Genomic DNA, 16,071 nt, shown 5'->3' with positions numbered 1-16,071 from the left:
GGTACTTAATATTCACCACCTGGTGTTATTTACATGCCTTTAAATGAGAGATGTGAGCTGGATGTTCAATGATTTTGATGAAACTCATCAAATGTTGTCCTTGAATTTCAGAATAAGAATTTGTTTTTTGTCTTGGTAAACCTCTGACAGTTTTGTTAAATTTGATGAGAGTTCTTCTCTCCCTTTGTGTTGGATGTAATGTTATCCTGCAGTGATGTTAGCCAGCTTTAATTAAATATGAATGCAGAGCTGTTGGTTGCGTGGTTTGCTGAGCGCTTGCCTGCGAAGAAAAGCTCAACCAGTTGGTACTGTCTGACATCCTACACCCCTTTGCCACTCCATGACGGGGAATCTTGGTGGTCTTGCATAAAATGGAGCTCAGAATCACCTGTATTTAGATTTAATGGATTCAAAATAACCCCCAAGCTTGCTCTTTAATGAACACAAGATGGGTGAGAAAAGAGGCCTCCAGCTCCACACTCGTCTCTGTGTTTCATGAAAAACATTTTCAAATTGCACCCTGGCACAGATAATTTACTTATTCTGTGTAATTGGATGGTGACCAGGGTTAATATGTAGGCTGTCATTAAATGGAAATGTAGAGTTGTAAAGGGGGGACTGTATGATACAGGGAGTCTTTTCTATTGAGCTGCCTGGATTGTGTGCTCCCTCTTTGAGCTGGAAGGGACCTCCTTTATTTGAGGCAAGTCAAGCATGAATTCTGCTAGGGAAAGATTTGGGACAGTTATATTCATGTCTGTTTGTTGCCCGGTTGAATGAAATGACCTTTAAGATAAAGCGAATCTCTTGAGCAAGTCAGGTGAAGAAAAGGCACACAAATAGGGCAGATGTGGTGAAAAGAACGTTTTAAATTCTGCAGTAAAGGAGGGCTGCTGGGATGTGGATAGTTAAAAAAATGTGGTATTTGCTGGTAACCCTCCTCTGCTGCCATGACAATGCCACATGGGAGGAAGCATTTACTGTGGACGCTCCTTATTTTGATTCAAACAAGATTGAGCTCTAGGGATTAACTTTTTTCCCTACTTTTTGCACAACTGTTAACCAACATTGTGTAATCTTTTGAAAAATAACGTTGGTTGCGAGGGGGCAGTGTGGAATAATACCGGGTAATCTAGAGGCCGGTTAATTACGTTGCTCCTCCGTCCTCCATTCATAAGAAAGGCCTGTAATTAGTTCTCCAAAAGCAAAGGCATTTTCATCGGATGGGCCTATTTGAATTCCTCCTGATTCTGACATACAACGCCAAGCCTCTGTGGCTTCAGGAGAGGTTCGTAACCTGCATTCTTCCAGTGACAGCAGCACCGTAAAACCTAACCAAACAGCTAAATATGTTTTAAAGATGAACCATTAAAAGCCCAAGAATGTGCAAGAAAGTAAGTAAGAACAAATTAAAGAACCAAAAATAAACCCTTTGAATCCAAGTCCGTATTTTGTTTTTTCTGGTAGAACGCTGTTGACAGTAATATGCCACAACTCACCGGTTTTGCCACCTACGAAGAGGGCAGTCTCTGGGTTGCCTGGGTACTTTTGGCGAGGAAGTTAATCATATACCTCAGAGCAGTGCCATGCAAGAAAAGAAGTGTTTGTAAACCTGCCCCCATGGCTCTGCCCATAATTGGCTCTACAAGTGACTGCCCCAGCTTCCTGTCAGCATTATATCTGTGTTCACACCAACCCCGCTGGTAAGACATTTGTTCCTTAGAAACATGGCTGCTGTTTTGATCTTTGGACTGTGAAAGCAAAGTAGCTCTCACAATGGCAGCAATGTGGCAAGGATTTTCCAGGCTGTGGAGGAAGTCAGGCAAAAAAAGGTCCTGCTGCCTTGGCGTCAAAGTAAAGAACAACACTCTCTTACTTTGCTTTTCTGCTACATCTGTTTAATCAGTAAACATTTGTAAATGAAAACTGACAAAAGCACCTTTATGCTTTTACTGTGGCTTGGACTTGCAAAAGTACAAAGTGAAAAACTGAAGGTAAGGTTTTTATAGATTTTAACAATTCAAATGGGAGGTATTAAGTGTTTTCTAGGCACAGAACAGAGTGCCATTTTATAGCTTGATCAAATAACTGTTACATCTAGTTGTTGTAAAAATTTATATATAAACCATAACTTAAAAGAAATTTGAGTTCACAATTTGGCACTTTGAAATTGCCTCCTGCTCTTTCAGACACTCCGCCTTCAGCATGTCATCATAGCAATGCCTTCTCTTTATGATGTTTTGCAATGTTCTTAGGAGGCTAAGAAGTAGTTTGTATGATAAACTCAGCAAACTTGCAGTTCCACCAGGTGTTTGCTAATTGCTGCTTCCTATAGTCTGGTGGAGCTGAGTGGGGGAGGGGCGCTCTGAGGTGGAAACTCAGATAGAAACTGCAGCTCCAAGGAGGAGCTTTGTGGAAAATGGCATTCAGGCACCTGAGAAAGGCTGCCTGGGGAGATTCAAGAATTTTTTTGACCTTTTCTGAAAAAAATTCAAGCAAAAACTCCAGGTATGTTTTTGATGTGGGAATAATATTATGAAGTTCCTTAAAATTACATAAAGTTCAAAATTTGATTTTACATGATGCTCCACTTTTAAATACCGAACCATCAGTCTTATTTAGCTAAATTAGACAATCAAAAAGCTTTGAAATATTATTAATTGCAACTGTAATATTGATTATTGATGTGTTAAACTCTGAATGTGACCGATGTCTTTTATTCAATAGAGTGAACATTTTTTTTAGAAAAAGAGATGTGTAAAAACAGCCTTAGTCATTAATTATTATGTCTAAAGTGATATCTTAACATATCAAGTATTAATATCTTAATATTTTTGAAACTTCGCACATAGTAACAGCAGATTCAATTTTGTATATGGGATATCTGTCATAAACTCTCACTTTACACCAAGCCTACATCTGATTGGCTGACAGGACCCCAATGATGCCTCCTCAACTCAAATAAGCTGAGTTGAGAGTCGCAGAAAGAACGTTTAAAACCATAAAAATATTTTTTCTGAACCATTTAGATCAACTCTGTTAAATGTCTTTGCTTGTGATGTATACCATATTATGTCTGGTTCTGTTTGTGTGAAGTTACTGTGAAGTTAAGATTTTGTTTTTATTTTCCGCCACATCTTTTGTACTCAGCAAAACTTAATAACTTTCCTAAAGTAAAAAAATCCTCTATGTGTCACCTACTCATAGTGATACAAAGGTCATAGCCATTCAGCCATCCCTACGTGGTCCGTAGACTCCCACCTTTTTTAGATGTGTGAATTAATTAATTATTAATTATATTGATAATATTTTTGAACATTTATATCTCACTGATAAGATTTCCTGTTTTACAGTCAGCATGATGGAAATTGACTGGTGTGAATAGAAATGTAGTTTAATGTAGCTTAATATTTCCACAACTTAAAACTGCAAATCTGCCAATGAAACTGAAAAGTAAAGAAAATAAACAATAGTATGAAAAGAGCATTAATTAGAGACAAAAAATACGTATGCAGGATAATCCCAGTTATTCCTGTTATTTACACTACACAAGTAGATGTAATTAATTACAAATAAAGTGACCTGCAAAATTTGAATATTGGAGTTGTTTGAAACTAAAAACATTTGAATTGCTTCATATTATATCCTATTCCAATAATTTAGTTTGAAGAATATATTTGGCAAGCAGCAACTTTCGTACTAAAATTACAAAATAAATATTTGTTTAATCTAATTAAAACTCTTGGGTAAATTATCAGAGTTTAAGTTACATAAATACATTCTGTTATTTTCTACCATTTCCCACCTGATGTTTATTAAGATATTATGATATGCCATTTATTTCCAATAGAACACGTGATTCAACGCTACATTTAGCAGGCCATGTGGTTTTACATCCTGTGCTTTAAATCATTTTTTGAACTTCCTTTAAACATTCCAGTGTGCTCGGAAGGGTGCTTCCAGCAAATCTATTCTTCATTAGCAAGAAGAAGACCAATAAAAACAAATAAAGCAGAACAGAGAAACCGGATAAGGATTGACATCCGTCTAGGTTTCTCTCGGTGGTAAAATGCTGCTGTGAGGTAACAAGGAGCTGGAACAGAATTTTATTTTGAAGCTGACACATGGCAGGAATCTGGGATTAAAATTGGAAATGTTAAAGTTCTGCTTGTGACACCTCGATGTGTGGAGGGATGTGACTTCCTGCACAGCTGTTGAAAAACACTTCTTGGCACCTCCCAAGCTGCTGCCGCTGCGTTCGGATCTGCACCTCGGCTTTGCTAATAGAGCATGCAGGGAATCTGGCGGAGTGCAAAATGCTCGGAATATGCTTATAATTAATCATAGTAACCTTAAAATCAGAGGTTAATGGTAAATTTGTAATAGCAACCACTTGTGTCATGTAATTTATTCTTATCAGAAAGCACGCATATCTCTTTGATCTTATTTTAACTACTAAAACTTTGTTTGCAAAAGAAAGTAATGCACTAGGATAATTCATATTATAGGAATTTCTTTTTCCTGACTAGTAACTGATTTGTGATGCATGAGTGTTTGAACTTTGCATTGTGAGTTTGTTGTTCTTTTGATGGACTCATTGGCTTCTGACAGATATTTTAACCAGGTAACAGGAAAAATAGCTCAAATTGCAGCCACTGAGCCACATGTGTTTGTCGGTGGTTGCCCTTGTATATATCAGTCGTCATTTCCTCTTCCAGTCGAATGCTTGAATGGCTGAATATGACTTTCTTTGCCTGTCTTTTTCTTCCCTTTATAGCAAAACTGGAACTGTTTGGGATTTTTTTGGAAAACCACACTCTGATGAACATCCTGCCTGAGACGTTTAATTGTGGCTGTGCCATTTTGTGCACGAGCTGTGCCTTTTTAAGACTTGTTTATGCAAAAGCATTCAAACATTGATTTAAGCTTCGTTTTCGTTTTTCTTCTTTCTTTGGAAGTTGAAATGTTTGGGCCTATAGGTTGCGTTCTAATTGATTTATTAGAATTGATTCCAGCAATAAGTACAGTGCCATTTAAAAGTATACATACCTCTTAATTTGATCACATTTTGAGCTGTTCTAACCACAAAATTGTATGTATTTTTTCAGGATTATGTACCAGAGTCCATGACAAAGAAGTGTATAATTCTGAAGCATATGGAAAATGCTTTTGACTTCTTCTATCAGGCTATTATATGGAGAGACTAAACTTTACCCCTTCTTTGGGAAATACTGTAGCTCAAGGATAGTCAGATTAGATGTAGAGTGTCTGAGAACATCAGTTTTCAGGCTTGCCTCAGTTTATCAGTTAGGTTCAGGTCTAGATTTTGACTGAACCATTTTAATAAATTAATATGAGTGGATGTGAATCATTGCATTGCAAGCCGTCTATTCTTGTTGCCTTCTGAGAAAGTGAATCTTTGTCCCAGTCTCTTTTGTAGCCTCAGATATTTTCAATGATTCCTCTGCCTTTATCCCCCTCCATCTTGACATTAACTTGGACAAACCTCCCTGTTCCTATTGAAGAAAATAATCCCATTTGCATGATTCCTCCACCACCATGTTTAAACATTAAGACGACGTGCTCAGAGTGATTCACAATGTTAGTGTTCAGGTCAGATGTTAGTGCTCATCTGACCTGAGCACTTTCTCACTTTATGTATCCCTTCCATTGCTTATAGCAAACTACTAAAAGGGAAATTCCAATGTATTTCTTTCAATAGTAAGTTTCTTTTTGCTTAGTATGACTAAGTTTTTCTGTCTATAAAATCTTCCACTTGAGCTGTTGATGTTTTCTGCTCTTTTAGAGTTATCAGTGATATTTTTGGTTTTTCTCTTGGTGGATGGCCATGTCTGCTTGTTTTTGGATGATAAATTGAACATTTATAGTCGGATCTCCCTTGAAAAAGAGATTCTTAATGTAAAAGGAAACTTACTGGTTAACTAAATAAAATTGTTTTGATAACCTAATCTTGCTTTAAGCCTCTCTGCAATCTTAGTCGTAATGTTAAAAAATCTGTGAAGATTCAAGAGGCATGAATATGTAGAGGGGTGAAAAACATGTTATTGGCAAATTAAAAACAATAAGTAAGGAAATAGGCACCCCAACATAATTTTTATTTTTCTATCTTTAATTTCTCATTACAACGAGAAATTAAAGATAGTTGTCTGGCGTTATTTCAGTTAGTCTGCGCAATTTCACATAGAACCGCTAGGGGCGCTGTCGCGTTGGTGGCATAGAGAAGATTGAACATACAAGAAGAATAAATCTTCCGGTTGAATATGAAGGAAGGTCAACGTGTGTGTCTCGTCTTTCTCATACTACAGGTCAGTAAAAAATATGGTTTTATACATATTAGTTTTCTTGGAAGAGTCGAAAGGGTTCTTAAATCTAATCTCAACTAATGAGTCGTTTTGTGATTGTTATTGTGTACGAAAACGGGATTTGTTCTGAAGGCTAATTGGAGCTAATGCTAGCGGATTTCTACGTGTGTGAGCTAGCTGAGGAGCTAGCTGTAGGACTGCAGAGAACATTTGAACTTGTGTTTTGCACTTTTTGAGGGAGTTCTCACTCAAAGAACATTTTTTTAAATTTTATTTCATGCTTCTTTATGGGTTTGTTGAAAAACCAGATAAACCATATCTTTAGGACATATGTGAAGCTGAATACCGAGACACAGTAATGATTCTCTGCTGAAGTATGTGATACCTGAAGTATGTTGTATATGAAGTGTGTTTATAACACAGAAGAAGAATAAATCTTCCAGTTGAATGTGAAGGAAACTGTGATGCTGTGGTATGAGAAAGACACGTTGAGGGAAGATCATTTTCTACATTACCTTCAGTCATCCAAGGTTGCAGGGTAGTGAATACTTTTACTTACTTACATGATTTGTTGTGTATTTTAATTTGACGTCAATACCCAAAGGACTCGAAACAAAACTTTTCATCATTACTGGTTACAAATGGGTGCAAACCACCATTTTGAATATATGAAGAGACGCCTCAGTCGCATCTGAGGTTAAATATTGACCTATATAATGACAGGAGTCGCTCCCGTGTCTCCTGTGGCTGCACCGCCTTTGTCTTTCTCTCTGCCAGCTTGTGGTTGTAATTGAATTGTAAACAACACCCACACTGTTATTATTTACTGCTGCTCAAACTATCGGAGCAGCCACCGGAACAGAGCGCTGAGTCTTGTTGACGTGCTACCTAAAAGGCAGGGAAAACAATATACGGCCAGCTCATCCATAAGTCATGGCATTTGGCGCAGCAGCGGTGCACCCAGCAGAAAAGGAGCTTTATGAATGGCAAGAGTCTGTGAGTGATAACGGTCATTAATATGTCCATTGAGGGTCACCACATTCATGCCACATATCAAATCCCCTTTGAATGAGATCAGTTCCCTCCTGTCAGAGCCCATTAGATCCGTCCCACAGCCCCAGTGGCCAGCTGACAGGGGAGAAACTCTAACCCCAGCCTAGCACCATTAACATTAGAAAATGAGCAATCAGCTGGAATGAAGCTCAAGAGGGGCGGGGGAGGATTCCAAACTTTGGCTACAGGAAATCCAACATTAAATGTTAGAGATATGGGAATCTTTGAAAATACAACTAAATGACTTTACGCACAAAACGCTTTTCTAAGTTAGACAAAAGCCTTGTAGCTGAGTCTTCTTTAAACACTGCAGAACCCAAGAGTTTCCTCTCCACAGACAATGTTCAGGCTGCTCGTACAAAATTGCGTTGAACCTCTTTGACTTTGCGAAATAATTGAGTTAAAAGACTCGATAAAACATTAATTAGCTTAGCAGTCTGGAGCAGATAACATAGATAAAACCCTATGTAATTCATATTGATTAGAATATGCACATTGAGCGTAACCTCTTAAGACAAGTTTTCCTTATTAAATGGACACAAAGCCGAGGTCATTATTCGTACAAAGAAAGATCGCTTTAGATTTTATCTTTTCACATAAAAAGGTTTGATTGGATTTCTTTCTGAGGAAGCTGCACAATCTATTTTATTCAGGTTTGATTATATTACCTCTTAATTAGTTTGTATATTGAGTAGAACAGGCCTTATTGATTTGAGGTGCATTCATTTGCATTGCAAAAATCCCCTTTAATCCAATATAATCTCATCCTTACTCAAACAGAAGAGACTGCGTCTTTGAGTTGCTCTTGTTTTGCAACTTTTTCCTCTTTTGCTCATCTCTGCTTAAATGTGATCTTTTAGTAGAAATTATACAGTGTTCTCTTCGTAAAATAATATTCCTGAATCCGGCTGTTTAGTTGCACTCAATTTGTGTGTTTCATGTGGGCTACGTGCATGTTGTGTGTGGTAATTTATACGTCGGATGTAATAACAAGCTGTAGTATTTTCATGTGGCTGTGTTGTGGGCTTTAATTTGGAGGTGTTTGGCTGAGTGATTGGCATCTGTAGGTGTTGTGTGTAAATCTGCTGCTGAACACCCGCGGAGCCTGTGGAACCGTGTCAAACAGAAATCAGCGTTGGAGGCGTCAAATCCCTCCCACCGGCTCAGCGCACAGCAGCAGCCTGAACAATTCTCTGTAATTAACCTCACCTGAACTTTAATGGCCCACCTCCGGGACTGAGGGCCTCGGCTGTGTAAAATTACTGTCACACGTGGAACCAAGGGGTAGCCCAGCCACAGCGGGTGTGTTCCACTCAGACAACTGAGAGGGAAATAGACCCCTGTGTAACACCTAATACCACCAACACAATGTCAGAGTGTTTTTGTGGCTGTGTGAAAGGGGGGTGGGCAGTGGTTTGTAGATGCTCAGAGCAGCCGCAGTCTGATATGAAATCTCTATAGTTTTCTGGAGATAATTGACCCCCACCAACTCGAATGGGCTTTAAACAAACAAAAAAATGTCTGATGTTTTGTTGAAGTTTCTGTTTTTATTTTCCCCCTTTTTAGATGTTTGAAAAAACGAAAGCCGATTTCATTTGTCTTTTGTCGATGGTTTATTAAATAAAGAAACATTCAACTAAGAATCCCTTCATAATGCAATAAAATAAAGCTCCATATTGAAAAAAACAATATGGAACATATTAAAAGTGGATTTAATATTCTTTAGTATGCATATTAAATCTACTTTTAAAGTTTTTTGAATGTCTTTTAGTGAGCTGAAGATGTTGCCTTATAATTTTAACTTCAATAAAAAACTAGATAATGAGTTCAACAAAGTTGCACTGAGTGATATGCTCAATTCTGATGTAAAATAAGTGGAGTAATATTTTACAGTTAATTGTGTCAAAAGATATCTTGAAATCTAACAGCATCAACAGGGCGATGTTGAACATACTTACTGCAGTATGAATGTAGTTTGCTATTTTAAACAAAGCAGTTTCAGCACTGGGGTCTACTGTAAAGCCAGACTGAAAATAAATTTTAATAAAAAATCCATGAAATCACAACAATTTAGCGCAGAGTGAAAATTAGGTTCAATCGTGCCTCAGACCAGCCCTGTTAATTTGCACTCTGGCTCGTTTGTTTAGAGAGTCTGGTTTGTTCTGGCAGTTGTAAATGTGCAATCAAATTGTGGAGCAGATCAAAGAAATGCACTCTCATCCACCTACAAGCATAAGTCTTGGCCAGCTTATAGTGAACCAAGTGCAGGAAGTAGACTGCAGTGCATGGCATTGTGGGTAAACGCAACCAAAACAAATGTTTTTGTAGCAAGATAGCTGGGCGAAATGGCTTAATGCAAGACTTGGATTGAGGATGAGGAAATATAAAGGCTGCTGGTAAGCGCTCACAAGAAGAATTAAATTTGTAAAACGATTGGCTTCAGAATAAAGATTCTGGGATTAACCTGAAGAGTAGAGAAAGAGAAAAAAAAACATGACAGTTTAAAAAGAAAAATATAAAATATACGACATGTTGATATGTTTGGACATAGTTGTAGTTTAGGGGAAGAACAGGAACTTTTTCATAGGTATGAAAAATAGACATTATTTTTGGTGTTTTCACCACCAAACCAGGTGAGGAGGAGAATCAGACAGTCAAACGGTCTTTTCATCACCATAGTTTTTTAATTGTGTATTTATTTACATTCACTTTGCTGCTATAAACTGTCAAAATCAATATCTACACAAAGTGATAACGGTCTAGACTTTTACAAAAATCCAATGTTAGGTTTGTTTCTGCTTTCTTTGCCAAACAACATTCAATATAAATTGTATGTTGAAATTTTATTGTACTATTTAAATGTCTTAAATGGTTAAATCAGCTACAATAGAGGATCCGTATGATTAAGTTTTTGCATTCCACCTTTGTGATCCATTGTTTTTTCACAAACTCACTGTGACATATCTGTCTACTATTCCTAATACTTTACCGGAAATTTTCTTTAAACTGTTGAATCTTTGTAATGCCATTTCACAGAACAAAAACACTGTTTGCTACAAGTTTATATTAAAATACTTTTAATGTAAAAGATGCAATACTTTCCCATTTAGAGGTGATCACACTTAACCAGTGGGGAAATTTTTGAGTTAATGACCAAATCGCATCCAATTTAAAATGTATTATTCTAAAATACAATATCCAGCAGACTTGGTGAAGATTCACTTTCAGCCAGGGTCTTTGTCATCTTCTCTGAGCCACTTCAGTAAGCTCAACACAACAGCTGCATGCAGCTACCTAGACATTTGGCAGTGTGAAGATTTAAAAGTCCGACAGTGATCCCAGGCCTGTGTGTGGCACGTCTGATCCCCCGGCTCTGGCGAGGCAGGGCTGATTTCTGGTGGATACAGTAATCCTGAAATCATCTGGCTACTCTCAGAGCCCACAGACAGCAGGTTACAAGCAGAGAAATGTGTGTTCACATGCCCATGGAGTGTAAAGTAAAACACAGAGAAAGGTGAGTCACCGTCTCTATCCAGAGATCAAACACTTCCCATGGGTTCTAGTTCACCATCAGGCCAGATGTTGTTTTCTTTTTATCAGCTCTCCGCTACCTTTTGAAAAGGAAACGCTGAAATGAGGGATGAGAAGTCTGAAAACCCTTACTTTGCTGAATCATGTTAACGTGAACTTTATTGTAACATCCCATATTTCACACTTCTTCCTCATGGAGAACATGTATGTGTACTCTATGCGTTCTAAGTTTTGCATTATGATGTGATAATTTCTTGTATTCACTGTGGAGATCAGCTCAGCTTAATCTCGGGGGATATTTTCTACATTGCATTAATCTGGTTACAATGAAGAAAAAGTGATGATACTCATCCTTTAACTGATATTTTGTAGAAACCCATTTTGCTATAATTTCAGCATTGAATATTTTTTGTTATGAATCTTGTCATCACACTACAAGTTGACTCAGCAAAATCTGCCCACAGTGCTTTGAAAAATGTTTCCAAATCCTTCAGGTAGTGAGATAAATCTTCACATCCCTCCTCTGGTGACCCTACAAGTTTTCTGTCAGATTTAGATATGAACTCTGGCTGGCCCATTTCAAAATTTTATTGTTTTAGTAAAGCTATATTGTTTTGTTGATTTCAGCTCAGTGTGATGAGAAAATTGAAATCTCCCTTAACGTTCCTTTTCCTGAGAGACGTCGACTTTTTGGGCAAATCTCAATGTTGTCTGGAATTGTTCATAATAGAATGTAGAGAGAGAAAAGTTTCTTAAAACATGTTCTGCTACTGTCACCTGAGAGACACCGTTGCATGATAAGATTTAATATTTTGTAAACTCTGCTCTCTACAACATTTGCTAAGCGATGTAGAAATCTCAGCAAAGTATTACAGCCAAGTTTTATTTCTGTTTTTTTTTTCAGATTCCCTGTCACTGCTGTTGGGTGTGAAGATGAAGACAGAATGCTGACTAACGGTACTGCAACAAAGTATTAACTTGAGGATATGCAAACGTATGCAACCAGGTCATTTTACATTACTTTACATTTTTCTTCCTAAAAGATCTGAATGTGTTCAATATATGCGTCACGTTAAAGGTAAAAATTGTTTTGAAATTAGATATCAAGGTATAATTTTGGTTTACATGAATAATTAATCTCATTTCAACAAGGATGTGTACACTTTATTTACTGTAAATAAGAATGAATACATTTCTGCTTAAAAATGCTAATATATTTTAATAGCTAATATTTTATTTTTCTTAGTCTTAAAGTTGCAAAAACAAATAATTGTGAGAAAAAATAAAAACAATCAAAACTGAAAATGCAGATTTCTACATTTATCAACACATCTTTGTATTTGTATTTGTAATGACATAATTATGTTTGTTTTATATATTTAATATTTTTATGAGCTGATCAATTTGAGCGCAGAACAAAAAACAGGTCTCATACACGTCAGCCGTTTATGTAAAGAGACAGGCTGACACTTCTGCATGCACACACACACACACACACACACACACACACACTGAGCCCCTGTCACCCAGTGGCTGCTGCAATATCCCCCGAGCCTCTATCTGTCTGCCACTCGCATGAAGGATAAAGAGACAGGATGTGGAGCGGGGAGGGAGGGGGCTCCGGCCTGCGACTGAATGCTCCATCAATGGGCTTATTTTCGTTACAGCCAAACAAATGTGTCACTCCAATCATCACACGGCTGATTTTATCCTTCTGTTACTGTAGCTCCACAAGCATTTCCTTTTGTGAGCGCTCGCTCCTGATAATCCCGCTCTGACAAAGGGGCCATGTGCCACCACTGAGTTCCATGACCAAAAATGTAAAACTAGTCGTTTCCACTTACATACTTTCTCAGTGATATCATACATAATGAAAGAGTGTTTGTAAGCACTTTTGCATGAGTGACTCCTACAATCCCATACGGTGAACTAGATAATAACAGGTATTTAGTGGGTTGTTGGAATCCATGTTTACGTAGATTGTTTGCATCCAAGTTTGTTTTTTTTTCTTTTAAAAGTTAATGATAACTGCAAAGACTCAAGTTGCTTTTAATATGATGAAAGAGAGGAGGCTGTTGTGTGTGGTGCACAAGCCTGTAGGACTGATTGAACAGACTGAAAGGAGTTTACAGAGGTTCAGCTCTCAATGGGGCAGGGCCTCGATACTTTCAGCTGGGCCTTCTGAACCTGAGAAACTCCTTTATTCTGCCCTTCACTTGCAGACAGACTCCGGATTTACTGGGTCTTCCTGTAAATGGGACAGGGCATCTTTTTTCTTGGCCCAGCCAGACTCCATGTGAGCTACAGCAGGACCTCACCAGGTGAAAACAGGATACAAGGTATACAGCTACTTTTGTAAACACACACACACACACACACACACACACACACACACACACACACACACACACACAGCAGCAGCAGCAAGTCTGCAGCACTGTGATCTCTGCTAATTCTGAAGTCTGGAGGCCAAGTTTCAAAATTATACTGATGATAAAAAAAAACAAAATGTTGATATATGCTGCTTATAGTTGTAGGTTTTTAGAAAAATATGACAAAAAGCCAGAAACAGTGCCATGGATATTATTGTGTTTCAACACAAAATGTTTTTGTAAACTTTCAGCTGGCATTATCTTTATTTTTTTTTTTGTTTGTTTCTTTATTTTATTTTGCTAAAATAATTTTTTATCACTCTGCTTACATAAACAAATTTTACCAAGTTGGTGTTCACTGCATGGTGGCATCATTAATTACCAGATTTTTATTATTTTTATTTAGTTAATGTTATTACATAAAATAACAGTTTAACATCAGGTACTGACATAAATTGCAGAAATGCAGTTTCTCACAGGCCAGTTATCAATCTAGAAATGTCTGAGTTTCTTAACGTTCAAATTTCAACACACTAACTTTTTAGTACACCACTGTTGAAAATCCCTTTACTTTGATAGTAGGCAAACCAAATTTTCTGTGGTTACACAGAGAAAAGAATATTACAAACACCCCTCCCCTACCTGTTACTGCGCACTGCCAATCAGCTGGATGATAGCTGGTTAAGCAGTTAACCAGCTATCATAGCAGTTAAAGCAAAGTAAGATTTGGAAATTTCTAGTTTTAACTATACAAAGGAGGAAAGTGGAAACCATTTTTGTTCTTTAGATGAACAGCTTTTGTCATCAATGAAAATGTAATAATTCTTAAGTTTTAATGATGTAGAAATTCTGAACTTATAGAAAAAAATCCCCCTCTAGAGTTAGCAGTTAGCAACACAGGCGCATAAGCTGATTAATTGTACTTGTGTAAAAATATATAGAGTAGAAAAGATAAGGCAAAGAATATTCTGTGCAACAAATTGTAAATCTTTGCATGTATTTGATATTTTTGCTTAAATCTATACATAAATTATATGTATTGAAAATGTTATACAAAACTTTATTACGACTGTAACAATATTTTAAATATTATCTAGCAGCAGTAACAGTAATAACTTTTTGGATTGCTTTGGCTTACATTTTTACTTAAGCGTTTTGTAAAATGAAAATACTTGGTCTCACACCCGTGTCTTAATCAGTTTACAGGTTAAAAATAATTTAATTAAGTAGTTTTCCATTTCTCAATATACTTTATTAAAACAACTTACATTTCTGGTAGACACTAAACTGAGCAACTCCTTTTGTCTGTTTTGCAAAACATTTATTTTAATTCAAAAATATACTGATTATGCAGACATGAGTGTTTATTCTTGCCTCTGTCTGTTACTATTCATTACTATGTCTGCCATAATGAGGCAAAAACCTCTTCCTGCTCTTCCTTCCCAAGGCATTTCTGACAGACTATGGACTCAAGTCATCATCGATCCAAGGTGGAGTCGCTGTGGTTGCCTGTCAGAACATCGAATTGACCTGGCTGCAGCTCACCAGTTCACTGTCACAACCTCTGTGGCCTCTGTCGCAGCAGGTGCCTTTGCTCAGACGTGAAACTGAGCCGCAGTGTTAAGGATACACAGGGATGTGATACCGTTGAGGCAATAGTAGTACATGGGCGTATTTGTGTTGCTGACAGTTTCATACCCTCCAAATTCAGCAGACCGTAATGCATACTGTTGTCCTGACAAAAAAGATATACTGTATGCTCAGATTGAATTTAAGCACATTTTGCTGTCTGTTTGAGGATATGAGACCCAGTTCAGATGTCCATCCATCACCTCACTGCGTGACGTGTGGCACAGGTCTTGTGTGTGATCCTTTTGAACACGGTATCAAGTGAACACTAACTTGCAGCTGTGGAGAATGGGGAGACGTGGTGTGGAGAAACGTGCCAGAGTCATAATCTGCTGTCTCACTTAGCAAGAAGCGTTCCCTCCTCAGACGGACCTGTTGGGCCATTTCGGCAGCTTGTAAACACAAGTCGGTCTGCGTGCAAGCTGTCATTTCAGCTCCATGCTATCTGCTTTATAAGACCTTTGAAAATGGCAGTTATGGCTGGAAAAAAAAAAAAAATCAACAATTGGCACTGTACTGTGCTATGCTGTGTTGGCAAAAACAAAAGCAACAAGCTGAGAAACAAGAAAAAACAACAGGGGAGTTCTGAATGATCTGAAAGGCAGCGTAAACAAGTCCAACTGCACTGAATTAAAAATAAAGTTCAACATAATCACTGAGCATGTGTTCATGTGTTTATAACCCAAATTGGAATTTACACGCACAAAAATGGGGTTTTCTGAGTTTAGGCTCTGATCTATTTCTAAGGTATTTGAGAAATTTAGGTCACATCTACAATTCAGTGGTGTAAAATAAAAAGGACTTATTCAAACAGTTAATTCTGGTTAATTTATTTTGACTTTATGTTTACTTTTAATATGCAACCATACCAAAACTGTACACTTTGTTCAGTAAATTTATGTTTAAAATATTTACAAGCCATTATTTATAAGAATATAGTTTCTATTCAAAGATCTGTTAGCGCTTTTTTCAGTTACTGCATTAATATAATTATTACCGTGTTAATGCACCAATAATTTGGTAATTTTGACTTTATTAAAAAAAATATATTGCAATGCAAGAAACAGGACTTCATTTTGTGGCATGTTTTCTTATTTTGTTTTTAGTGCAATTGTAAAAAGAAAGTACAACAGGTTTAAATTGGAGGGTTTCATCAATTTTGT

General features: G+C 37.2%; 1 long non-coding RNA gene across 1 annotated transcript; it reads left to right on the top strand.

Annotated features, from left to right (window-relative positions):
* Positions 1-6,254: 6,254 nt before the first annotated feature.
* On the top strand, positions 6,255-15,567 carry LOC103138076 (uncharacterized). The gene is made up of 4 exons (XR_001662105.1): positions 6,255-6,326; positions 11,812-11,913; positions 13,130-13,246; positions 14,727-15,567. It is a non-coding gene; the product is annotated as an uncharacterized LOC103138076 (long non-coding RNA).
* Positions 15,568-16,071: the final 504 nt, after the last annotated feature.

Source organism: Poecilia formosa, unplaced genomic scaffold (assembly GCF_000485575.1).
Source record: "Poecilia formosa unplaced genomic scaffold, Poecilia_formosa-5.1.2 Scaffold46, whole genome shotgun sequence".
Classification (NCBI taxonomy): Eukaryota; Metazoa; Chordata; class Actinopteri; order Cyprinodontiformes; family Poeciliidae; genus Poecilia; species Poecilia formosa.
The sequence above is the reverse complement of the archived record's forward strand: the minus strand, read 5'-3'. Positions and strand labels throughout refer to the sequence as shown.